We start from the raw sequence: 26,880 nt of genomic DNA on the forward strand, positions 1-26,880 counted from the left end.
AGAACAAAAAGTGACGAAGGGTACTGATTGTTAATTTGTCAGCTTGGTTTCGATTTCTGCTGCTACAATATATATATATATTAGTTTTCTTTTATTCCTTGCAGTGTTAAAGGACTAATTTCGAAATTTAAATATATTTGAACAGTTCAATTTACATACGTAAAATCAACGTATTCAATTTAGTTACGATTACTGCCATTGTAAGTCAAAAGGCTGGGCCTGCGGCATGAAACACGTCGTAATACGATACTCTGAATTGTTTGAGTAACAGATAGTTCGTTATTTGAGTGCCACTGACTAAGCTGCAAACCACTTTGTAAACATACAGCATAACTAGGGACTGACAACGAGCTATTAGATGACAACGTGACTTAATTTTACCATCATAAAAACACCGACAGTTGACAAAATCATTAGTCAGTGATGCAATATGTAGTACATCTCGCACAGCTACGTTTATGCGTACATGCGCAATAAACTCCGCATTCAAATATAGCAAAAGTAAATGAAGTTTACGAATTGTAATATTTACAGGTGAACTTGACAATGGTAATATCGACGATCTAGGCCTGTTATACGAAATATAATAAAACTGATAGCAGCTAACTTGAAAGATTCCTCCCAAAGTATCGTATTACATTGGTAAAATTTTTCATGATCCGCCACAGCCTTCATTCTCTAGTATTTCTAACTGCTGCCGCTTTCCTGATAATGACGAACATCCAGCCGCTCCTAAGAAAAAGTTAAGGGTTTTATATTGCTTTCGAGTGCTGTTTTAATAGATCTTAGGTAATGCACTTTTGTTTAGTTGTAAGATCGAAATCAGAAAAGATACGACAAACTTTTCCCGTTTCATGGTTGAGTTTGAGATACCGCATTGTTCTGTACAGAGCACATCCTTCTCCCTTCATCTTGGCTGTTCTGCGCTTATTGTTCACAAGTAACTGACGGTAATATATTTGTTTCGTGTACTTTCCTAGAAACTTTCGCACGGTATTGATGGTACTTATTGTTCATTAACACTTTCTTAGTTATTACTCTTTACGCATACACGTGGTAATTTGAAGGCTTTCATGTCAGTTCTCATTATTATTCTTTCGTTTCCTTCTTTAAATGAAATCTTCAGCTTTGCAGGAGCACAGATGATGTCAGCCATGGCCGGTAGCGTTTAGCAGTTCGCAAAGTTATTTGCACTGCGTCTGTTGAACGAAGCTCACGGGAACAGATGATCATCGATGGCCATTAATCATTGGTCCGTACTTCGAATTGGCTGTTTCAGTGGAAACAAAAGCTTGCATCGGGGAACAATGTGATTTACAGTACATATACGATCGTAACGCATGAAGCATATTTTCCAAAAACCGTGACTAGATTACCAAGTGAATTAATGTGCATACTGCTTTCATGCAGACGCGCTGTAACTCTGGCAATACATTAGATTAATAAAATCTCTCTCTGATCTGCGGTGGTAATGTCACGAAGGGTAACGCGGACACCACAGAAACGTGGTAATTTTTCTCAAATGTTACTGTAAAATGAATTTTTAATTCTGCTTCGCATTTTTAGTAATTTCTGCTAATTGAAAATCAGCACTCTGCTTATTTTTGCATCACTTGGATTTTTGCGGTTACAAGTCGTATCGTAAAATCGTTCTAAAACCAAGATCACAGAAATATTTCTTTATTTACAAGAACTGGTTTCGACAATTTTGCTGTCAAGTTCACGTCGTCAAAAAGTTTTATTATAAAACGTGTCTATTTTGAGTTGGAACCACACGCCAATCATGTTAGTGGATAGACGGTAGTATATTATACAAAAATGGCCCTAAATAAAACATGTAAAATCAAAAAGCACCTTGTGCACATGGCCATGCGCATATATGTAGCACTCATGGATAATTGTTACGTCACAAGAATCAGAGTACACAGTAAAATGCGCTGTAGCACATATATTTACGTCAGCTGCAAATGTTCTAATCATTGAATATCTCCAGTAAACGGCGTATAAAGTACGGTTGTGCATAAGGTGGAGCTGAGATTGTCCAAAGGAAAGTTTCTTTTGCATAAAAAGCGATGAGAGGATGTGTATTACTGAAATAAAAAAAAATACTTACGTTGTGCAAGTAAATGGGAATATGTCTAGGCATTGACACACATTTTCAGTGTCCTTTACACTGCAAATACTTGATTTTAGGTAGGTATTCGAACTACAAAGCACAGTTGTGTACAGACACTGAACACATTTTCCTCACGAGTGGTTTCTAAACCCACTACTGTCATCCACTTTCAAGTTTTCCGTAAACAGTCCTGAGGCAAACTGAAATACTTTTTATTGTTCTGTTTAACCTCAGACCAAACAAAAAGTACTACTGGCAGCTTCGATATATTACATACTATTATCAGATTCTTGCTTTAAACACAAAGGAAACGGGATGTTGGTAATAACGTGATAAGAAACTAAATTACGCATCCAAGTAACTTACACACAAAACTATACGCATCTCAATACTTTACATGCTTAGGCGTTAACCGAAAAGGCCCAGAGAGGTACTCGCACTGTAAATATAAGTGCGTCCTTATTTTCTGGACTGAATTCTACAGGTAATTAGGCGTGCAGTACTATCCGCAAGTAGCCAGCTAGTAACCGGAGGCCGCAAGTGTAAATGCAGACTGAAACAACTGTCAAATAAAGCTATTTTAGGATATTCATTCGTAACTCATTCTTACTGGACAAATGTGAGCCGGCCGCGGTGGCCGAGCGGTTCTAGGGGTTTCATTCCGGAACCGAGCGACTGCTACGGACGCAGGTTCGAATCCTGCCTCGGGCATGGATGTGTGTGATGTCCTTAGGTTAACTGGGTTTAAGTAGTTCTGAGTTCTAAGGGACGGGTGACCTCAGATGTTAAGTCTCATAGTGCTCAGAGCCATTTGAACCACTTGAACAAATTCGAGCCGGACGAAAAGAGTCCGCAGCTCGAGGTCGTGCGGTAGCGTTCTCGCTTCCCACGCCCGGGTTCGATTCCCGGCGGGGTCAGGGATTTTCTCTGCCTCGTGATGACTGGGTGTTGTGTGCTGTCCTTAGGTTAGTTAGGTTTAAGTAGTTCTAAGTTCTAGGGGACTGATGACCATAGATGTTAAGTCCCATAGTGCTCAGAGCCATTTGAACCATTTTTGAAGAAAAGAGACACCAACAAAATAAGGACAAACGGTGAAAATAGACGTTATAAAAGATCAGAAATCCTTCGAAAAAACATCTTCTTGTGGTAACGACTTCGTTCATTTAACGACTGTTAGTTTGTTTCTAACTAGTAAAAATTTCTGGCTCTTGTAGTGTACCCAAACATCATCCTTTCGAAATATAAAGTCAGGTAGCAAGATACTGATATATGCGTCCTACTTTGTGGCCGCATTTTTAAAAAATAAGAACAAAAACGATATTTTATTTCATTTGTTTTAAATTATTAAAAATATTAACGCTTTAAAGTGTATACAAATGACGTCCTTTAGACACGTAATGTCAGATACCAACATCTTGATCCATGCGTCCTATTTACTGCCCGCAGCGTTTCTTAAATGAGGATCAAAAGCTGTTTAATTACTATCTATTTAACAATGTTTTGTTTAGAGCGAACACTGAAAGATCTGTCCGGTTTACGCAAAATTTTGGAAACGTACCTAATTTTATCTTACAAACAGCTGAATTTACTATCCCATTTTTAAACTGTCTGCGGTCCTTTGCCGCAGTTTATTCCTTGATTCTATAACACGTGTCCTTTCACCCTGTCGGTGCGACAGCACCTTTCACCCTGTCGGCGTGAGAGCATGACGGAGATACTCAACGAACTCCAGTGGCACATGCCACAAGGGATGTGGTGGGCGTCACGGCAAGGTTTACTACATTAAATTCCGTGATAGTACGTTGTGGAAAGAGTTCGGTAGCACATTATTTCCTCCCACGTAGACCTCGCGGAACAATCACGATAAGAAAATCTGAGAAATTAGATCTAATATGGAGATTTACCTATAATCATTTTTCCCAAGCGACATTCGCGAATGTTTCCTTATGAAAGTTCCTGGAGCCCATTGTTCTTTTGCATAGACTCTAAAATTGCGCTTCCAAGATTTATTCTCTGTCTTGTCCCGTTGCTGCTCTCTACTGGCAGTTATTACTAACTCCCCGCGGATGCAATTAATTCACACTGTTGACAGAACGCGGCGCTGTTGTCTAACAACAGATCCTTGACAGTCCGTGCCCAAGCTGTTAGTTATCAACGAAAAAAGTGCTTATGAATCTAATAATATTTTATGATATTCATTCGTAACTCATTCCGGCTAAGTTACAAAACTCACTGGAGGAAAGAAAAAACCAAGAAAGGGGAAAAACTATGTTGCGTTCAATTACGTCAGGACAAAGTGTGTCTTGGCAAGCGTGTGCCTCCGTGTTGGAGCTGGAGACACACGCCATCACACATGTGACCGCGACATGCTGGCGGCGCTGGAGTCCATGAGACGCGTGATGTGTGGCGCTCCAGCGGCGCCGCGACGTGGACAAAGCAAGCTCCAGCAGCCAGTGGCAGCGGTCCCCTCTGCGCGCACTGCCCCTCTGAACCAAGTGTTTACATCGGTGTGGCGAGCTTACGGCTCGCTACAAGACATCAACAAGATGTATACCAAATCGAACGCTTTTTATGGCACAGTGGTTAGCACACTGTACCCGCATTCGGGAGGACGACGGTTCAGAACTGCATCCTGCCATCCAGATTTAGGTTTTCCATGATTTCCCTTAACCACTCCACGCAAATGTCGGTATGGTTCCTTTGAAAGGACATGGTCAATTTCCATCCCTATCCTTGACGAAATCCGAGTTTGTGCTCCGTCTGTAATGACATCGATGTCGAAGGTACATTAAATCCAATCTCCCTTCCTTCCTTCCTTCCTTTCGAAAACATTTCCTGTTTAAATTACACTTACATGCACTTCAAAAAAAATGGTTCAAATGGCTCTGAGCACTATGGGACGTAACATCTTAGGTCATCAGTCCCCTAGAACTTAGAACTACTTAAACCTAACTAACCTAAGGACATCACACACATCCATGCCCGAGGCAGGATTCGAACCTGCGACCGTAGCAATCACGCGGTTCCGGACTGCAGCGCCTAGAACCGCACGGCCACCACGGTCGGCTATATGCACTTCCAGTTAATCAGAACTACGTACTTCTAAATTACAGATTAACTGTTTGTTCTATTTATTCATCAGTCTCTTGGCTAGTTTAGGTAGCATGTCACGATTAGCCCTTCCAGTGCCAACCTCTATGTCTCAGAGAAATACTTCCATCTGAAGCCCTCAGTTGCTTGTGGGATGTATTAGAATCTCAGTCTTTGGCTACCAGTTTCACCCTCTACAGCTCTCTCAAGTCCCATGGAAGTTATTCCTTGATTTCATAACGCATTTCCTATCATTATAACGCTTCTTCTTGTCAGTGCTGTACACATGTTGCTCTCTTTGCCGATTATGCCGAGAAGCCTCCACATTTCTTATCCATTCAGTCCAGCTAACTTTCGACCCCCTTCTGGAGCATCACATTTCAAACTCTTCAATGGTCTTCTTTTCAGGCTTCCACTCAGTCTATGATTCACCTTCATCCAATGCTGTTCTCAAAACTTACATTCTCAGAAATTTCTTCTTCAGCTTAAGGTTGCAGTTTGATATGACGAGGCTCCTTTTGGCCAGGTGTGCCCTCTTTGCCCGTGCTAGTCTACTTTTCATGTTTCCACGCTTCGTGAATCATAAATTATTTTGCTTCCAAGGTAGGAGAATTCCTTCATTTAGGTTTCATCGAGGTCCCCTGTTTCGATTTTAAGTTGATTGCTAATCTCATTTCAGCGCTTCCTCATCACTTCTTCATTTCTTCCGTTTAGCCTTTAGCCATTCCATTCAACAGATCCAACAATTCTTCCCCACTTTCACTGAGGATAGCAATGTCATCAGCAAATCTTATCACTGATGTTCTTCCACTCTGAATTTAAATCCCATTCCAGAAGCTTTGCTTTATGGCAGCGTAGTTTCTTCGATGTATATAGATTGAATTGTAGGGGAGAAAGTCAGCATTCTTTCATGCACTTCGAATTTTATCCATCTTTTAACACAATTTACAGCTTTTCCTAAGAATTTATAACATCTTGCAGTATTTTACATTGTTGAACACTTTGTCTAGAACAATAAATCCTGCGAATGTGACTTGATTCTTCTTAAGTTTTGGATCCATTATCAAAGTCAAAACTGCATCTTTTGGGGCTCTTACCTCTTCTACTGCCTGTATGATCTTCATATTTTCCATTCCTCTGTATACCGCTCTTACCAGTAACTGGGACGTATGCGCCGACCGATGTGGCCGAGCGGTTCTAGGGGCTTCAGTCCGGAACCGAGCGACTGCTAAAGTCGCAGGTTCGAATCCTGCCTCGGGCATGGGTGTGTGATATGTCCTTAGGTTAGTTAGGTTTAAGTAGTTCCAAATTCAAGGGGACTGATGGCCTCATATGGTACGTTGCATAGGGCTCAGAGGCATTTGAACCATTTTTGGGATGTATACAATGTTAAACTGATTGTGCGACAGACACACTTCGTAATGATCAGGACTGTGAGGAATATATATTTTCTGAAAGACGACTGGTGTGTCTCCAGGGGCGCAGATTCTACAAACCAACATGAATAGTCGTTCAGTCGCCACTTCATGAAATCAGTTTAGAAATTCGAAACGAATATTATGTGCGCCTTCCACCTTATTTGGTCACAAGTCTTCCACATCTCTGTTGAACTCCGACTCCAATACTGGATCTACTATTGAAAGGTGGCTACACTGAGCCACTGCGCCAGAGATTGCGTCAAAGAGTATTATTAAGCCGCTTCCACAGTGCTTGTCGAGAGCTCGTAGAAGTCAGTGCTTGGAGAGAGCTCGTAGTAGTCAGTGCCTGTCGAGGTCTCGTGGTAGTCTGTGCTGAGATGTTGTAGCAGAGTGTGTTTGTTGAGATGTGCTATTAGGCAGTGCTTGCTGAGATGTGATATTGGAGAGTTATGGTTGAGATATAATGTAAGGATGAGAATGATTTTCATCAATATAAATGAGGTAATTAACTCAGTTTGTTTTTATTTTAGTGTCCTAAATAATGCGTCATTACAGGTTCAGTCAACAAAGCATCTGGCGTGTGTTCTTGTATTAGAGTGTAATTCTACTTTCCTTGAGCAATTATGGTATTTCTAATTTTCTTTTATCACGTCAGTATAATTGGTATTTAAAAATTCTTGTCTTGTTGAAGAAGAACCGTGCCAGATGTACCTTGAGTCACACTCCCACATACAGAACAGTTATACTTGTGCTTTGGTTGAGTAGGTTTTATAGTTGCTGGGGACTTAATTAATTAACTGTGTTTACGAAAATTTTCATTTCATTCTTTGTTGTTGTTCTTTGCAGTCAGATAGCGTAATAATACCAGTCAGGGTCAACCGATTACGAGACACAGCGTACTCGGACATACAGCTACTAAAAAAAAAAAAAAGTATTTTCAATCATATTTAATTAACCCCCCACGCACGTGGCGACCGCTGCTTCGGATCGTCCCTTGGAATTCTTCTGATTGTAAAAATAGTAGACCGTAGTATTGTTGTAGTAATTTGAGTTTAGTAATTGTAGTCTGTATCGCATGTGTAGATTTGGTAATTGTCATTCTTCTAATGGTAATTTTCAAAATTTAATTTGTGTTGTCTTGTCTACAGGTTTGACAATTTAGTGCAATTATTTCAATTGTTCGCTAATCGTGTTTGAGGGAAACATTTCGTGTGAATGGTATTGTTGAAGATGAGGAGTCATTGTGTGTAATTTTCGTACAGTGACGAATTTTTTATGTTTTGTAAATGATTACGCGGTCGATGAAAAAGGCGAAAATGATGAATAGTGAGAATGACGAAATTGTTGACATGGCGAACTCGCCAACACAGGATAACAGTATGATGAATAATGGTGTGGAAAACAATGTAATAAGTCGGGAAAATAGTCAGGAAACACTTCAAATTTATTCTCAATCAGAAAATTCACAGATTAAGTGGTTAACGACAGAAGAAATGGAGCAGTTGATGAATGCAATATCAAATTTGGGATCTGAATTAAAAACAGGGTTAGACTCACTACGATCTGAATTAAAAACAGTGGAATCCGAATTAAAAACAATGGGATCACAGTTACGATCTCAATTAAGAACAGAGACGGAAGCAATGGCAACACGGTTAAGTTCACGAATAGAGACATGTTTCAAAAATACGAATGATGAATCAAAGAAAGAAATTAGAGAAGAGGTACAACCGATTTTGAATGCTCACAATAATAGTTTAATTTCAACAGAAATCAGACAAGAGGAACAGGACAGAGAACAGGAAGAAAAAGATCGCGTGATAGTACAAGAAATTTCAGAATTAAATTTACAACGTGCACACGATGAGGAAGAAATAATTGAAAGAATCGAGGAATCCGTACCAAATGACAGAATAAATAACTTAACGCAACAGTGTGAACAGTTAGCTACTAAATGTGACAATACCGAAACCCGAATCGCGACATTTACAGAAGACGTAAATAAACTGAAAGAACAATTAAGTGACTCATCGGAAAGAGTTGAGGAGATCTCAGATAAATTGAGAAATCTTAGTTTACATGGGGACAGAGATTCGGATGATACAGCTCCATTACCATTTGCAGAAACCGAAGAGTATCAGAACATAAATAAGCATGTTGAGAATCAGGGAAAATTTAATGAACGCGTTAAAAGGGAAGTTGAGGCATTACGAAAGCAAGTCAAACAAATCGAAGGAAAAGACAGTAGAAGAAGTTTAGAATCACAGATAGCAGAAGGGTTTGAAGAAAGTAATTTATTTCATTTACGAGAAGCAACAAGAGAGCGCCAGGCGCGCGAACTTGACAATAATCAACATTGGGACTGGGGCAGACGCGGTAGGTCTTTGTCGACACGAGGCGAAAACTTTGACTATAAACACTTTTTGACTGTCCGGAAATTTAAGATCTTCCGCAATTCTAAGAATGAAATACATCCATGTGCATGGTTAGATCAATTTATGTACGCACTTCCGCCAAATTTGCCACTAAGTCACAAACTTGAAATTATGTGCGGCTATTAAAGTCCTCAGGGGATTCACTACTCTAAGTGAATATGTGCCGTAGCGAGCATAGGGCCCCGAGCTGTAGTGGTGCTATTTCTCTTTTAGTTTTCTGCACCGCTGCCTACTCTTTTACTATTCTTTGCATCTGTCAAAATAACTCTTCGACTATCAATCTATCTAGTGAGTAAGTAAACAATAACCGGATATGACTGTTTTACCCAAAAGTGACTTTGGAAATTACCATGTGGAGTTACTGTACCTTCAGCAGCATTCATTCGTAGCTTAAATGAAATTTTACCTGTTTGTCTTCGTGACAATATTACTTCATATGTTGACGACATTCTTATTGCTAAAACATTCTTGGAGTGAGCACAACAAAATTTTGGATTCATTATTACGTATTTTTGCACGAGTTGGCATTACAGAGAACTTGGAAAAATCTGAATTTGGTCGTTCTCAGGTGAAATTTCTCGGTCACATTATTGCTACAGAAGGTATTCTTCCTGATCCAGAGAAACTAGATGCTATTCAGTTCGCAATGACATTCTTTTTAAACGAAAATCGCTCGACAACTCTGCTGGGTTAGTTTGTATTCCTGATGAGTGGGTTAATAAGCTGATTTGGTATACGCATTTCAGTTATGCACACTTTGGTCCCAGAAAATGCTTTCATAAATTACGAGAAAATTGCTACTTCAGTAATATGGAAAAACGTATTCGATCTGTTCTGGCCAAATGCAAATTATGTCAAAAGGCTAAGCCGCCAACAGTTTCTCACAGAGCACCGTTGTTTCCTATCATTCCAGCGAAATTAAAGGAGATGGCTGCAGTCGATTTGTTCGGTCCAGTGGTTCGATCTACTAATGGTTTTGCGTACATTTTCGTAGCAGTGGAGTTGACGTCAAAATATGTGTGTTTTACACCTTTACGCAAAGCAACAGCTCGTTCAGTATCTAACGCTTTTATCAAACATTTTCTTAAAGAAGTTGGTCATGTTGATAAGGTTATATCAGATAATGGATCACAGTTTCGTTCTAAAATTTGGCTTCGTACTCTACCGCGTCGTAAAATTAAACCAATTTTCATTTCACTTTTTCACCCTCAATCTAACGCTTCAGAGAGATGGATGAAGGAAATCAATAAATTGTGTCGTCTTTATTGTCATCAGAATCACAGAACGTGGGATCAGTATCTTCATATTTTTCAAAACATTCTGAATGAATTCCCTAATGATTCAACTTCTTTACCGCCTATATTGATATTAAAAAACAAAGCACCGACAAATCGCATTTCTGAAGTAGTTCCTTTTCCGCCTTCACGGAAACTGCGGCATTCTGAAGTTGTCAACCTGGCTCTACGAAATATTGCATCTGCGGCTGCTAGAAGAGAGAGATCAGCTAAACGTCCTGGTCGTTTAAAAATCTTGTCAGTTGGTCAGAAGGTGTTAATTAAGTCCCACCGTTTGTCTCACAAAGGAAAAGGCTTGTGTCGCAAATTTTTTCTGCTTTACAACGGTCCATATAGAATTCGCAAAATTATTCATGATAACACTGTCGAAGTAGAAACTCTTAAATCTCGACGCTCTAAAGGAATACATCATATATCTAACGTAAAAATTTTTGTGGAATAACATACTTTTGAGAAACTAACAGCTAGATGTAAACATGCGGAGAGTACAAGGACACCGCGCTGTGTTTTGGCGGCGGCACATACTCAAAGCAACAATCAAGTCTGCGCGCCGCACAAGGCAGTCGTTGACCGCAAACAATTGCTTCCTACGTCACGCGCCTACAGCTGATCGAGCGCTCAGTGCGAATGCACTGACAGCCGTAAACAAATACACAGTTTAATTTCTCCGATTAAATTCAGTATAAAGCTATAGTGACTTGATGAATTATGTTATTAACATTCAGTATTTTTCAGGATACGGTTCTATAAAATATTTAAGAACTTCAGGTAAATTCTGTGTGTCTCCGACGTTAAGAGGACTTGCTATCGAGAAATTTTCAGGAAGAATGTAATTTCGAAGAAGAAACTAATAAACTAAAAAGGGTAACTATTAATTGAGTTTATTTTTCAGGTAACATATTTCCACTTAGGTACGTACTTTAGACGTAATTTGCTGCTCGCGGTTACGTGATTCATACTTTGTGCTAATTTCATGTTCTATGAATTTACGTGTGAAGCGACGTGCTTGCGTACATTTTCTGATTTTTGTCAATGTTTTATTAATGAACAGGATTGTTATTTGTATATATTATGCATCGCTTGGCTGCTGTGCTTTTTCACTGATGTCATATTTTTTTAATTATGTGCCTGCTGTGCTTATTTATTTAAATTATAATTGTAACCTGATTTATTGTGCTGATGTGTTTAGGTATGTAAGTTATACTTTGTGATTTATCTGCTTGCGCCTTCATGTTTACTTATTAAGATGACATATGAACATTTATTTGCTTATGCTGATATGATGCTAATGACATGTTTACTGCTTTACGTATGGATTGCATATTTATACATATCTGTTGTTGTCATAACTACTCGTTAATTTGGTGTATAGAAATGCTGATATACTGTGTACAAACAGAGAGTTTAGGTCACACTATTGGATTAATTATAAATTGTTCGCTTGGCAGAGCCTCGTTGTAGGAATTGTGCTGCATCCACTTGTTGACATTCTGTTCTCTACTGGTATATTTACTCGCTAGTGCTTGTCTTGCTTACGCTCAGTGCCTTATATTTTTAAGATAAGAAAATGAACTGCTATAATTCGACGAACGACATTGGTACAAAGAACTTCGCTGAAGTCACATGAGCTGAGGTTTTATGGAAGCTGTATAAATTTATGCTAATAGGAAGGAGGCTAACGACATGACATACCAAAAATAGGTTTAGACCATTAACAATTATTACACTGCATTTTTCGTGAGCAATTGAAATAGGAAGTGACACTTGACACAAGAAATACTCCACATGTTTGCTTCTGTTTGCCATAATTCTTGAAGTGGTGTGCACACTGTGAAATATTATGATTATTCACACTCCGTAATCGTACTTAATTACTGAGAGCTATTCGAACTAAGTCTGTTAGAGGTCATGTATGCATTTCTTTTGTTTATAATTCATAATGAGTAGAAAATTTGGCTCAGATGGATTACACAGAGGTTGTGTGTTGGCAATGTGTCTTCAGATTGTATGGGATGATGAACTGAAGTTTGCATTAGGATTTTATCTGTACTTGTTCGAGGAGACTGACTAGAGGAAAGAGTTGTTATGGAAGTGAAATGAGATTGGTAATAAGGTTTATATGTATCGACGCATTGAAGAGGTATTATTGAGGTATTATTGAGATTGTGTGAAGTTGATGATTATTGGAGTTTTGGTGGATAAGAGGTAAAGTAAGTGAGGAGCATATATTGGCAATAAGGTTTATATGTATCGACGTATTGAAGAGGTATTATTGAGGTATTATTGAGATTGTGTGAAGTTGATGATTATTGGAGTTTTGGTGGATAAGAGGTAAAGTAAGTGAGGAGCATATATTGGCAATAAGGTTTATATGTATAGACGTATTGAAGAGGTATTATTGAGGTATTATTGAGATTGTGTGAAGTTGATGATTATTGGAGTTTTGGTGGATAAGAGGTAAAGTAAGTGAGATGCATATTTTTTTTGTTGGTCTTATGGAACAAGGAGGATGAAGATAGCAGACTAGAACACTAAAGTAGAAGGAAGATAGTATATACACACACTTTGTTAAATCACTAAGCGGTATATACTTTTCTTGAAGAGAGGAAGTATTTGCATATCTTGGCACACTGACAGTTGTTCAACAACAGTACATTTGATCTGGCTTGGCAAACATTGGTCTTGACATGATCACTATGACGTTGACTTAACTATTATTGACTGTTATACATTGCTGCCACTACTACTTGATACACATGATGAACATCAGATTTTGACAGAATTGCATTTACACAGTTAACACTATTCAATTACACAGTAGTACTTAATGTGGATGAAAGATGAATGAGTGTGTTTTGTGTGTTTTCCTTTCCTAATCCTACCCACCTATCTCGTAAATATTATTTTATTTGTTTGTAGTGGCTTGCACTGACACACATAAATATTATAGGTTTACTGATGTTTGAGTATTTGTAATAGTTAATATGAAAATTATCTGACATCTTTTGTGTGTTTGTTATAACTTGCATGTTTAGTGTAAAAGCATTTGTATGTGCATTCAAACTATTGTTCATGCCTGAACTGTCTGATTAGTGATAGTAAATATTATGAACTGTTACCTGCACTTTTTCAACATAATGTGTGACACTTAGGAATGATTAAATTCTGCTGATGAACTGTGTGATCAGGGATAGTGAATATCATGGACCGCTCTCTGGACCTGCTCATCATTGCTAGGTGTAACTGATGGACTACTTGTATGGAAATGAAGTCACTTGTTGCTGTCTGCACCTACTCAACATTGCTGCGTGCCACTGATGGACTGCTTCTGCTGGAATGATGTCACTTGTTGGTGTCTGCACCTGCTCAACATTGCTGGGTGCAACTGATGGACTGCTTGTACTGAAATGATGTCACTTGTTGGTGTCTGCACCTGCTAAACATTGCTGGGTGCAACTGATGGACTGCTTCTACTGAAATGATGTTACTTGTTGGTGTCTGCACCTGCTCAACATTGCTTGATGCAACTGATGGATTGCTTCTACTGAAATGATGTCACTTGTTGGTGTCTGCACCTGCTCAACATTACTGGGTGCCACAGATGGAACTGCTTCTACTGAAATGATGTCACTTGTTGGTGTCTGCACCTGCTCAACATTGCTGGGTGCAACTGATGGACTGCTTCTACTGAAATGATGTCACTTGTCGGTGTCTGCACCTGCTCAACATTGCTGGGTGCAACTGATGGACTGCTTCTACTGAAATGATGTCACTTGTTGGTGTCTGCACCTGCTCAACATTGCTGGGTGCAACTGATGGACTGCTTCTACTGAAATGATGTCACTTGTTGGTGTCTGCACCTACTCAACATTGCTGGGTGCCCCAGATGGAACCGTTTCTACTGAAATGAAGTCACTTGTTGGTGTCTGCACCTGCTCAACATTACTGGGTGCACAGATGAAGCTACTTCTATAGAAATGATGTCACTTGCCGGTGTCTGCACCTACTCAACATTGCTGGGTGCCACTGATGAACTGATTCTACTGAACTAATGTGACTTGTTGCTGTGTGTACCTCTTCAACATTGCTGGGTGCCACAGATGGAACTGCTTCTACTGAAATGATGTCACTTGTTGGTGTCTGCACCTGCTCAACATTGCTGAGTGCAACTGATGGACTGCTTCTACTGAAATGATGTCACTTGTTGGTGTCTGCACCTGCTCAACATTGCTGGGTGCAACTGATGGACTGCTTCTACTGAAATGATGTCACTTGTTGGTGTCTGCACCTGCTCAACATTGCTGGGTGCAACTGATGGACTGCTTCTACTGAAATGATGTCACTTGTTGGTGTCTGCACCTGCTCAACATTGCTGGGTGCAACTGATGGACTGCTTCTACTGAAATGATGTCACTTGTTGGTGTCTGCACCTGCTCAACATTACTGGGTGCCACAGATGGAACTGCTGCTACTGAAATGATGTCACTTTTTGCTGTCTGCACCTACTCAACATTGCTGGGTGCCACTGATGGATTGCTTCTACTGAACTAATGTGACTTGTTGCTGTGTGTACCTCTTCAACATTACTAGGTGCCACTAATGGAACTGCTTCTACTGAAATGAAGTCACTTGTTGCTGTCTGCACCTACTCAACATTGTTGGGTGCCACTGATGGACAGCTTCTGCTGAAATGATGTCACTTGTTTGTGTCTGCACCTGCTCAACATTTCTGGGTGCAACTGATGGACTGCTTCTGCTGAAATGATGTCACTTGTTGGTGTTTGCACCTGTTGACCATTGCTGGGCTGGAATTATCAACTATTTGTTTTTTTTTTTTTTTTTGAATAATTAAAAGTATTTTATGTGAACATTTGTATAAACTGATTTTTTGTGTATTGTGCAAACTATTATGTAAAGCCACATGTATGAAAAGAATTTGTATTGCCTACTGTATTTTATATATTAGGTTTTTGAAAGGTCAGTGCAAAGCCAAAATTTTAACTAATTATGTGATATTTAGGTATTAATATTATGTTTTAATTTTGTCTGTATTTTTCTGGACGAATTTGGTGGTATTTTCACCACCAATGCTGGCAAAAATACCATCAAATTCTGGCCTGTGGAGGAGGGGCATATGAAAGGTGGCTACACTGAGCCATTGCGCCAGAGATTGCGCCAAAGGGTATTATTAAGCCGCCTCCATAGTGCTTGTCGAGAGCTCGTAGAAGTCAGTGCTTGGAGGGAGCTCGTAGTAGTCAGTGCCTGTCGAGGTCTCGTGGTAGTCTGTGCTGAGATGTTGTAGCAGAGTGTGTTTGTTGAGATGTGCTATTAGGCAGTGCTTGCTGAGATGTGATATTGGAGAGTTCTGGTTGAGATGTAATGTAAGGATTAGAATGATTTTCATCAATATAAATGAGGTAATTAACTCAGTTTGTTTTTATTTTAGTGTCCTAAATAATGCGTCATTACAGGTTCAGTCAACAAAGCATCTGGCGTGTGTTCTTGTATTAGAGTGTAATTCTACTTTCCTTGAGCAATTATGGTATTTCTAATTTTCCTTTATCACGTCAGTATAATTGGTATTTAAAAATTCTTGTCTTGTTGAAGAAGAACCGTGCCAGATGTACCTTGAGTCACACTCCCACATACAGAACAGTTATACTTGTGCTTTGGTTGAGTAGGTTTTATAGTTGCTGGGGACTTAATTAATTAACTGTGTTTACGAAAATTTTCATTTCATTCTTTGTTGTTGTTCTTTGCAGTCAGATAGCGTAATAATACCAGTCAGGGTCAACCGATTACGAGACACAGCGTAATCGGACATACAGCTACGAAAAATTTAAAAAGTATTTTCAATCATATTTAATTAAGCCCCCATGCACTAACTCTTCCACGTCAGCTCCCATTTCTAGTTCCATTACATCATCTGACGCCTCCCCCCTCTCACAGGCAATCGAAAGCGTCATACGTAACTTTGCGTCTAGTCTTACAATTACTACATAGTTTAATGTCTGTACATCGCCTCACACCAACAAAAGAGCGAGTATCTACCCTCCGTTGTCCGGGAGAGACTCCGCTTAGGGGAGGTCACTGCGGTGGCAGCATTCCTGCCAATATGAAGAGCGAAAAGGTGGGTGGTCAACATGCGTCCTCATTTCAGGGAAATCTCCCCATCTTTGGCCTAACTCAGAGCTAAAGACAAAAGCCAATAAATGTGTTACTTGCTTAAGAATTCGCCAACTGTTCATATCCTGTATAGCTCAGGAAATCCAGCTACGTTAAGAGCAGAGGATAGGGGAAGAAAACTCATCCGTTGATCTTCCACAACTGCTTCTAATAATTATCGTCATCTTACCCACTCCGTTTCTAGTTAGAAGGGCAGAAATGAAAGCATAAGCAGAGGTTTCTCTCAACGTAATGACGCAGTTAGCAATTGGTAGGACCGTTTCATTACACTCACCGTGGAGGAAAAAATGTACCAGCATTTGTCACACTATACATGATACAATGTGACATACGCAATCATTTTTATTTTATTTAATTTATTAGGTTTTTATATTTTTGATCATTTTTCGATAGCTAACTTTGGTCAGGTTGCACTTAGGGCAAAGACTGTGGTCCCTATATCATTTCATTGTTCCTTTATCAGTACCGAAACACTATCCTCATTCACCCAACGAATTACATAAATTTTAGGTGGAGAAAATTACATAACAAATATCAATGAATTCAACCGTGTGTTACATATGTTCATTCCTAGTAAATGTACAGTTTTTGTAGCCTCATTCAACTGTCAACTCACTATTATGCCTCCATTACTTGATCACATCCATACATGAAACCAGTCTTTAATTGAGGCGTTGTAACGATTACGTTACATGTGTGACACCGTTACAGAAAGTCAAACTCATTCATTCTTTGATTTTTAAATCCTTACCATTTCAAACCAGTCATAAAACAATTCACCTCAAGTCTCATCACATTAGTGTTAATGCCCTCAATAAGAATTAATTAATTACATAATTAATCGATTGATAAATATATACCAATGACGCCATGACGTCACTTATAGGAAGGAAAACATTATGAACCCAACAAACTTAAATCAGTAGAAATACAAAGAGACCCCGATCAAATAAACTTACCATGAAAAGAAAAAAGCATTCTAAAAATCGAAATTTAAAAAGAATGCGTTTGCAAAAATCTGTTTTGTGTAATTACTTCTCGCGTAATATAATCAATGGAAATAATTAGGAACGCTATCAAAACAATGTATTCATTACGAAATGGAAATAACATTGCCTGAAGACATCGAAAGCTAGAAAAGAGTGTGTAGCAGAATGTGTTTGTGTTGCCCAACTTAAAAATAATGATACTAAATGCTTAAGGAAGCTACGTGATGAATCCTGGAGGTACAATCAATACAAGATTAATTATTGACAGTGTCAAAAACAACAGAATTGTCGGCACAGTATCCTCAGCTAAAGAAAATACGTGAATAAACTTTTGCAGTCTTCATCCTAAAACTTTAATTATTAAAATTCACTTGGTATATGTTTTACTTCTGATAGAGGTTTGTTTACTTACATGAAACTAGCGTATGTGACTCAGAGACCATCCTTTTTGATTTGGTACACTTCAAGATCGTACCTACAATTTTCTATATTACACATGAGATGTGTTCGTCCGTAAATTCTGTTCGGGAGACACATTCACGGCAGGTAATCCGTATTCACAAGGACACGCTAACGGATTTCGGTTCATGTGGCTAGACTTTCCTTTGCTTCTTCCTTCTTTATGTTGCTTGAGCTGCAAAGTTCAAGTGAGGAGGTCGTTCCTCCATTGAAAGGAAGTAAAATACCATGTGTCCTCTTACCATGCTTGCTGCAACCCGTGAGAAATTGTCTGCGTGGGAGATAGAGGTTACAGGTCGTCTTGCTCTAGTCAAAGATGAAAGTCCTTCAGGGGCTGCTCTCGTAATCTCCAGCCGTTGAAGCTGGGGTTTGCCGCTCTCCATCCTGGTTAATTCACCCTGGCAACATGTCGACGTCACCCATTCATTGAGTCTGCCTGCCTCGTTTCACCATTTTGTGCAGTCGCCTTTCACTGCTAGCGGGATGTCATACCAGTTTACTGCACCGTATGCACACAATAATTTGATCCACATTTCTCATCGTTTTGTGACCTACCTCTAGCGTCATACTCCAGCTCTTGCTATAGCGTCATAAGTGCTTCAATGTCATTTACACATCATCTCACAAAAACGTCTGCCGCAGATGCACTGGCAACTTTGTTGTACGTAGAAAGATCAGTTCTCCCAGGCTATACGGTTGGTATAGCGACTGATGTTGTTACATCGTACGCTTGAAGAGCTTGATTGATCTGGAAAACCACAACTGGCTATAATCTGGCGTAATTATTATTCCATACTGCCTCAGACCAGTATGTGGACAAGAAACAATTGCTCGCTGGCGAGATTTTAATACCGTCAGCCAGAGGGCAGTGGCCTGTGAGGATAGTAAGCGGCCAGCCTCCGATGTCATCGCAGACTGGGGAATTCCTGTTGTAGCACCACCCCAATATCCCTGTTTATGGCATCGGCCATTATAGCCACATGGGCGTCCGGCGATGGTAGTACTATGGTGGTGGTCTGAGTGAGCTCGGTTTTGATGTTCTCGAAAGCTGCATGCATGGAGTCCAAGTGAGCCTGACGTGTTCTTGCAACGGAGTGACTCTGAGCGGCAGGAGTGTTTCTGCGGCATGGGGGAGGTGTTGTCGGTAAAAACTGATTACCCCTAAAACCGGGCCGGCCGGAGTGGCCAAGCGGTTAAAGGCGCTACAGTCTGGAACCGCGCGACTGCTACAGTCGCAGGTTCGAATCCTGCCTCGGGCTTGGATGTGTGTGATGTCCTTAGGTTAGTTAGGTTTAAGTAGTTCTGAGTTCTAGGGGACTGATGACCTTAGAAGTTAAGTGCTCAGAGACATTTTGAACCTAAAAACGGCGCAACTCTTTATTGTCAGTCGGGAGAGATAGGTTACGGATTTCGTCTATCTTTTTCTGGGTGGGGCAGATGCCTGAAGCGTGGACGAGGTGGCCTAGAAGTGTAACACATTTTTGGCGGAGTTGGTATTTGTCCTCGTTGGCCACAACACCATGTTCTGCTAGTTTGTCGAATACCGCTTGGAGGTGTTTCTCATGATCTCTAGCTGTTTGTGAGAAGATAATTACATCGTTCAAGAAACAATAACAAAAGGGTACGGTAAAAAATAAGTCATCGCTGAACCTTTGTCAGGTCTGGGCTGCGTTATTTAGTCCGAAGGGCTTAAAGAGGAACTAAAATAGGCCAGACGGTGTCAGTATTGCCATCTTTGGGATGTCCTCCGTGACCATTGGGATCTGCGAATAAGCTCTTTTGGAGTCGGTCATGAGAAAGATGACTGCATCAGCCAGTACCTGGGAAATGGCCTGAATACTAGACATGGGGTAACTATTAATGATAGTCCGCGCATTCAAATGTCTATAGTACCTGCACAGGCGCCACGTCTTATCTTTTTCCATTTGTAACCTCCCAAAAGTGTAAACTCCCAGCAGTAAAAAATATGTAAACTACCAACAGATAAATTTCGTAACCTACCAACAGTTTATTATTCCGTAACCTCACAATAATAACGTGGCTACTCTCTCAATAAAAAATGTGACTCATAGCCTTTCAATAATTGACTGTGAATTTAAACTGGTAAATTTTGGACGTCAGCAGTGCTGCGTCATAGCCCTGAAAGATCATACTAAATAAATTGAAAATTCTTACCTCAATAAAGTCGCCGGATAACGCGTGTATATCTGCTCCTATAAGAAACTGTTCTGGCACAGCACAGTGCAATGCTGCCCGCTAGATTTGTCATGTATAAAAGAAACAACTGATTTTTCTTTACAATAATCGGGTTGACCATGGATTGGAGAAATTAGTAAATTCTTTAAATTGAGATGAATTATTGTCAAAAGTTAATTTTTATAAGAAAGATTATTATTAAGAGTTTTTTTAAACATTTACATTGGACTTGATATAACAATAATACATACGCGCGAGGCTGCTTTTACCTTATACTACATTGCTCAAGCACCGCTCAGTTTGGAACCGCGCTACCATTACGGTCGCAGGATCGAATCCTCCTCGGGCAAGGATGTGTATGATGTCCTTAGGTTCTACATCTATATCTACATCCACATCCATACTCCGCAAGTGACCTGACGGTGTGTGGCGGAGGGTACCCTGAGTACCTCTATCGGTTCTCCCTTCTATTCCAGTCTCGTAAGTATTGGAATAAGGCCGGTCCCATTCCATTGCCGTTACCATTCCAAAGTACCGTTATCCATGATGGCGACCATGGCGTCAGAGACACCCCCCCCCCCCCTCCGCCTACATATACGCGCTAGGCATGAAATGTTTTCATAACACCGCCACCATTCCAAAGCAGCGTTATTCGACAACAACAAGGTCGCACCCAGTGTATGCACCACGTAGTGCGTGTCTAGTCCCTCTGCCGTGCACTGGCGGTGCGAGAGAGAGAGAGATAGCGTCATCTCTCTGTCACAACCCCCGCGCCTAAATACACGCGCTAGGCAGGACCTATATAAATCAGTGCACGGCCATCTCACTCTCACACTGCTCGTATACTTCGTTCGTCCAGTACTTGTCACGTCTTCGCAATTAAACTTGCAAAAATGAAGCGTTCACGATCCGCCAGTGGCAGCAGCAGCAGCAGCAAACGTGCTCATGTGGACGAAGTTCCATTCTATGGTAAGTACATTTTCAGTATTCTGATATCTGCACCCTTTAACTCTGTGTATGAGTGCTACATATCTTTTATAATGCTCTCTATAAAGATCGCTCCTCCACTTGTTCTGTGTGTGTTCCGGCTTACGTTTTTTACCCCTTTTGAATCTCTCTCTCTATAAGAATTGCTTATCCACGCCTTTTTTACCTCTAACTTGCCGTCTGAATCTTTTATTTTAAGTGTTACATTTGTTTTGTACTGCTCTCTATAAATATTGTTCGTCCACGTGTTGTATGTTACGTGTTATATCCGTTTCCGATCTCTCTCTGTAAAGTTTACTAAGTCTTTTAACGGATTCTATGTTTGCGTGTGTTAAGTCTTATATCCGTTTTGGACATCTCTCTGTAAAGAATGACTTTCCACGTGCTGTAAGTGTTATAATTAATTTACAGTGTCCGCTATAAAGATAGATCTTCCACGTGTTGTGTGTCTGTTATATTTGTTGTGCAGTGCTCTTTGTAAATATTTCCTTTCTTTCCTTTTTTTTCTAAATTTGCTGATCCGCTTATTTCTCTATCACTTAACTGAATGCATACTTCCCTTTCCATACGCGATATTATATTCAGTCTTCTCCATCTCTCTAGATTTCTTCCATCAAATCTTGGCTGATCTAGACAAGCAGCTCGAGATGGAGAGGGCTCAAGCGCAGCTCGAATGTAAGTACATTTCTAATACAAACATACTTCTTAAACTTAAATAATTTCATCTAATATATACCCGTTTTCTGATTGTATACATTTAGTCCTCATAAGCTTGTCTTTTCTTTGTAGATGCGCCTAATTCAGCATTCAGTTCTACCACCCAAAGCGTTCAAGGAGGCGGCGGTAGCGTTCAAACGGAACCCGCCACGCAGGACACTCAGTCTTTAGAGGAGGAGGAGGAGGAGATCAACCTGTTTGACTGGTTTGAGGATCTACTTGATTTTGGCAATGAGTTGCTCAAACCATGGAGTCAGAGCGGAGAAGGTGAATAATTTTGAACATTAACATTCTTTCACATAACTACCATTATTTACTCTTATTGTTATTATTTATCGCTCTTTTAAATATAAATCACTAAATTAATTTTTTTTTCTTATTTATCTTACAGGTATATCACACGGCGTAGGCCGTGTGCCTAGAGCGGTGGTTGCGGGGGCGGGACTCGGGCGCACCGAACCGCAAAGACACGCAGCGCCTTGCGTAGCCCCTATAAGGGCTTCGCGGGAGGCGGATGCAGAACACACGCCAGCTCCTCCCCCAGGGCTGCCGCAACCGCTCTGGCGTCCTGGCGCAAATCAACCGCTTGGCCGCGAAAAGCAACAACACCGGGCCCCCGCGCCACCGGCAGGTAGAGGCAGCAGCAGCAGCGCAGCCCGTCCACCGTCGCCGCAGCCTGGCCCTTCAAGCCGGCTGTCACCCCCTCCTCCTCCGGAAGCAGCAGCTCGCCGCCGCCGCCCACGCAAGGTGTGCGTTCGGAGACGTATACCTCTCCCCGCAAATGATGATTACGATCCCCCATCACCAGCCCCTTCATCTATCGGGTGGACTCCTAGTTGCAGCAATAGTAATAATAATAATTTCCCTATGGCTAGCGATAGTTCTCTCCCCCGTCCTATCGATAATGAATTCGATCAGAATAACGGCGTAATGACTCCCTTAGAATATTCAGCAGTTGCTAGAGCGTTTGAGGGGCGAATCTCTTTCACCAGAATTGAGAATCCAGGCGGGAGGTATCGCGATCCTTCAAGGTTTTTGGAGGCGTGCCTCCCCGTCTTGGAGACCGAGCTCCTCAAACTCTTAGAAGATCCGGAATTTATCGCCATTAAATGCAGTGCGGTATTATGCTGTGAATTGAGTCACCCCCCTAAACATCAAAGCGACGCGGAGACGACTACTCTGCACTATATATGGGGTGACAATGGCGTTATTTCTCGGAGCACATCGATTGCTGAGTGGTATCGAGAATCCACCATGAGCGCTATTATGGGCTGATTTTCCGAGATGGAAGTACGTGGGTCTGCTAAAGCACTCAGCAGTATACCACACCTCGACATCCATATATATGTCTATGATCCAATGAATGGAGGGTCCAGTTATATTAAACTCCCTATAGATATTGAGAAAAAGCAGGCGTGCATTAATGTTCAAAATGACTATGATAATGCGTGTTTTGCATGGTCAGTCCTGGCTTGCGAGAGAAATTACAATTACAAACATCATCCCGAGCGTCCCAGCAGTTACAAAGTCAAAGATATTAAGAGACAGTATAACTTTGACGGAATAGAGTTCCCTTTAAGAATCCAGGACATACCTAAGTTTGAGGCTCTGAATACCGCAATATCGGTCCACGTTTATGGCCTGGAGAAAAAAAAGCAAGTCAGATGAGCAGAACAAGCATACGGTAGTAGGCCCCCTCCATTTCTCAAAATTTGCAGGTGAGCAAGAGTTGCATGTCAACATGCTGCTCTTCTCCGAACGTGATAATTATCACTACGTCTGGATCAAAGACATGTCCCAACTCATTTCCTCCCAATTAAGTAAAAATGATCATAAACAACATATTTGTATAAGGTGTTTGAATTATTTTTCATCTCAAGAGTTATTAGCGACACATCTATTAGATTGTGCATCCGAGGACCCGGTACGTGTTATGCCCACTGAGGAAAATAACTTCATTAAATTTAAAAATGCTCACCACCAGCAGCGTTGTCCTTTTGTTGTGTACGCCGATTTTGAATGCTTGCTGGCTCCTATTACTCGTTGTGAAGGGAACCCCTTAGCCTCACACACAACCTTCACACAAAAACACGTACCTTATGCTGCGGCGTTCCAAGTTGTATGCGCATATGATTGTAAACTTAATAGCTATCAGTCTTATGTAGGGGACGATCCGGCGGTTTGACTTCTCACTGAGCTTGAAAAACTTTCATGGCAAGTTCACAAGCTCTACAGCATCAATATTCCCATGACCAATTCAAAGGAAAATGATGAATTGTATGAAAAGGCTGTTAATTGTCATATTTGCAGGCTGGCCTTAGATAGAAAAGCGGAGACTCCTCGTAGAGACCATTGTCATCTTACGGGTAAGTTCCGCGGTGCGGCCCACAAAGCATGCAACTTGAAGTATCAGTTACCTACACACATACCCGGCTTTTCTCATAATCTGAGCGGGTATGACGCTCATTTTCTCGTTGAGCACTTGGCTAAGTTCGGTATGAAGAATGATCAGGTCAGTGTCCTGCCTGAAAGTGTTGAAAAGTACATTTCTTTTTCAAAACGAATGACGCCGAAAATTACGCTCCGCTTCCTTGACTCTCTACGATTTATGCAGACTTCGCTCCAGAAACTGGTTGAGACTTTACCTCGGAATGATATGCATATCACTCGATCTGCATTTACCGATGAGGAAAAGTTTCAACTTGCGACGAGGAAAGGAGTTTTCCCGTACGAGTATCTTGATAGTATGGCAAAACTCAATGAAACCAGGCTTCTCGACATAACATCTTTTACCAGTACTCTCACAGGCGATACCATAACTATCACAGATTATGAGCATGCCGTTAATGTCTGGCGGGAATTCAACATCCCCAATTTGGGAGAACATGCAAGGTTATACATGGACACGGACGTTCGTTTGCTTGCAGATGTTTTCGAAAAGTTCCGGAGTGTATGTATGACCACGTACTCTCTGGACCCTGCCTTTTATTCACGGCACCTGGCTTGTCCTGGGACGCTATGCTAAAAAAAACGGATTCCAACATTGAACTTTTGACTGATGCTTCGATGCTTCTATTTTTTGAGCGAGGGATCCGCGGCGGACTTTGTCAATGTGTTCACAGGCACGCCAAGGCAAATAACCCGCGGATGGGTGTCGAGTACAACGCATCCCTTGATTCTAGTTACATTTTGTACTTAGATGTTAACAATTTATACGGGCATGCTATGAAGCAACCGCTGCCGGTTGCCGGGTTCCAATGGGTGCCTGAAGACGAGTTGAAGGGATTAGGTGGACAGATAATGGGTTTTGCGGCCGATTCTGATGTAGGGTATGTGCTTGAGGCAGACATCGCGTACCCTAATAATTTGCATGGAGAGACAAGCGACTTGCCGTTATGTCCAGAGCAACAAATTCCACGAGGAAGCACCATCCCTAAACTGATGGCCACTGTTGGGGATAAGCAGAGGTATATTATTCAGTATCGTAACCTCCAGCAGTGTCTCAGATTAGGAATGGAGCTCATTAAGATCACCCGGGCAATCTCCTTCAAGCAATCCCCCTGGTTGAAGGAGTATATTGAACTAAATACCGAAAAGAGGGCGGTCGCGATTAATGATTTTGAAAAAGACTTTTATAAATTAATGAATAATTCTATTTTCGGGAAAACTATGAAGAATGTACGAAATGAACGCGATATTGTTATTAGAACCGCATGGGAAGGGCGTTATGGCGTGAGAAAATGTATAGCCAGGCCAAATTTTAAGCGTGCCACCATCTTCAATGAATATTGTTGCTGTGGAGACGTCGAATACTGCAGTAGAGTTTATGAAACCCATCTATTTGGGGATGTGTATACTCGATATCTCCAAATTCTACATGTACCGATTCCACTATGAGTTTGCGAAACCTCATTTCGTAGATCCAAAATTACTTTATATGGATACAGACAGCCTTATCTACTGGATCAAGAACTGTGATCCATATGAAGTAATTAGGTGCAATGGTAAAGAATTCGACACCTCTTCTTATGAGGTCAATAATCCTTATGGTATTGTTCCACAGAAGAAGAAGGTTATCGGTCTCATGAAAGACGAGTCGAATGGTTTACCAATTGTAGAGTTTATGGGACTGAGGTCGAAAATGTATGCATATCGCACAGTAGACGGGAGCACTCTGGGGCGGGCAAAGGGCGTTAGACGGATCGCATCTCGTGCGCTTACGGTCGAGGACTACTTGCAGTGCCTGTACGGTCGTAGCGCTGAAGGCGCTCGTCCACACATGGTTCAACAAACTAGCATTCGATCACGAGCTCACGAGGTGTACACTGTGCTGCAGTCTAAAGTCGGACTGTCTCCTCATGACGATAAAAGAGTCATTTGTGAGGATGGGGTGGGAACCCTCCCATACTCACACTATTTACTTGAAACGAAAGTAGGGGTGGGGGACTCTGGTTGAGTGATAGAGAGGGAATGAGCGTGTGAATGTTACGAATGTGGGTTATGCGTGGAAATAGTATGGCTCTTTTATCATAGTGTTAATAGTGGATGAGAGTGTTTTGTTGTGTGTATCAGTTTGCGTGCTTCCATGTATGTCTGAGTGTGCGAATGAGCGCGAACTTGTTTTAAGTGTGTGTGTGTGTGTGTGTGTGTGTGTGTGTGTGTGTGTGTGTGTGTGTGTATATATGTAAATATAATCATTATTTTTTCAAACAAAGCCGGCCGAAGTGGCCGCGCGGTTCTGGCGCTGCAGTCTGGAACCGCGAGACTGCTACGGTCGCAGGTTCGAATCCTGCCTCGGGCATGGATGTGTGTGATGTCCTTAGGTTAGTTAGGTTTAACTAGTTCTAAGTTCTAGGGGACTAATGACCTCAGCAGTTGAGTCCCATAGTGCTCAGAGCCATTTGAACCATTTTTTTTCAAACAAAATCATAATAAATAAAATTAAAAAACTTATTTAAAAAGTCTTTATATCAACATGTTGTTGGCCATTAT

The sequence above is a fragment of the Schistocerca americana genome, chromosome 8 (genome assembly GCF_021461395.2).
Source record: "Schistocerca americana isolate TAMUIC-IGC-003095 chromosome 8, iqSchAmer2.1, whole genome shotgun sequence".
Lineage (NCBI taxonomy): Eukaryota > Metazoa > Arthropoda > Insecta > Orthoptera > Acrididae > Schistocerca > Schistocerca americana.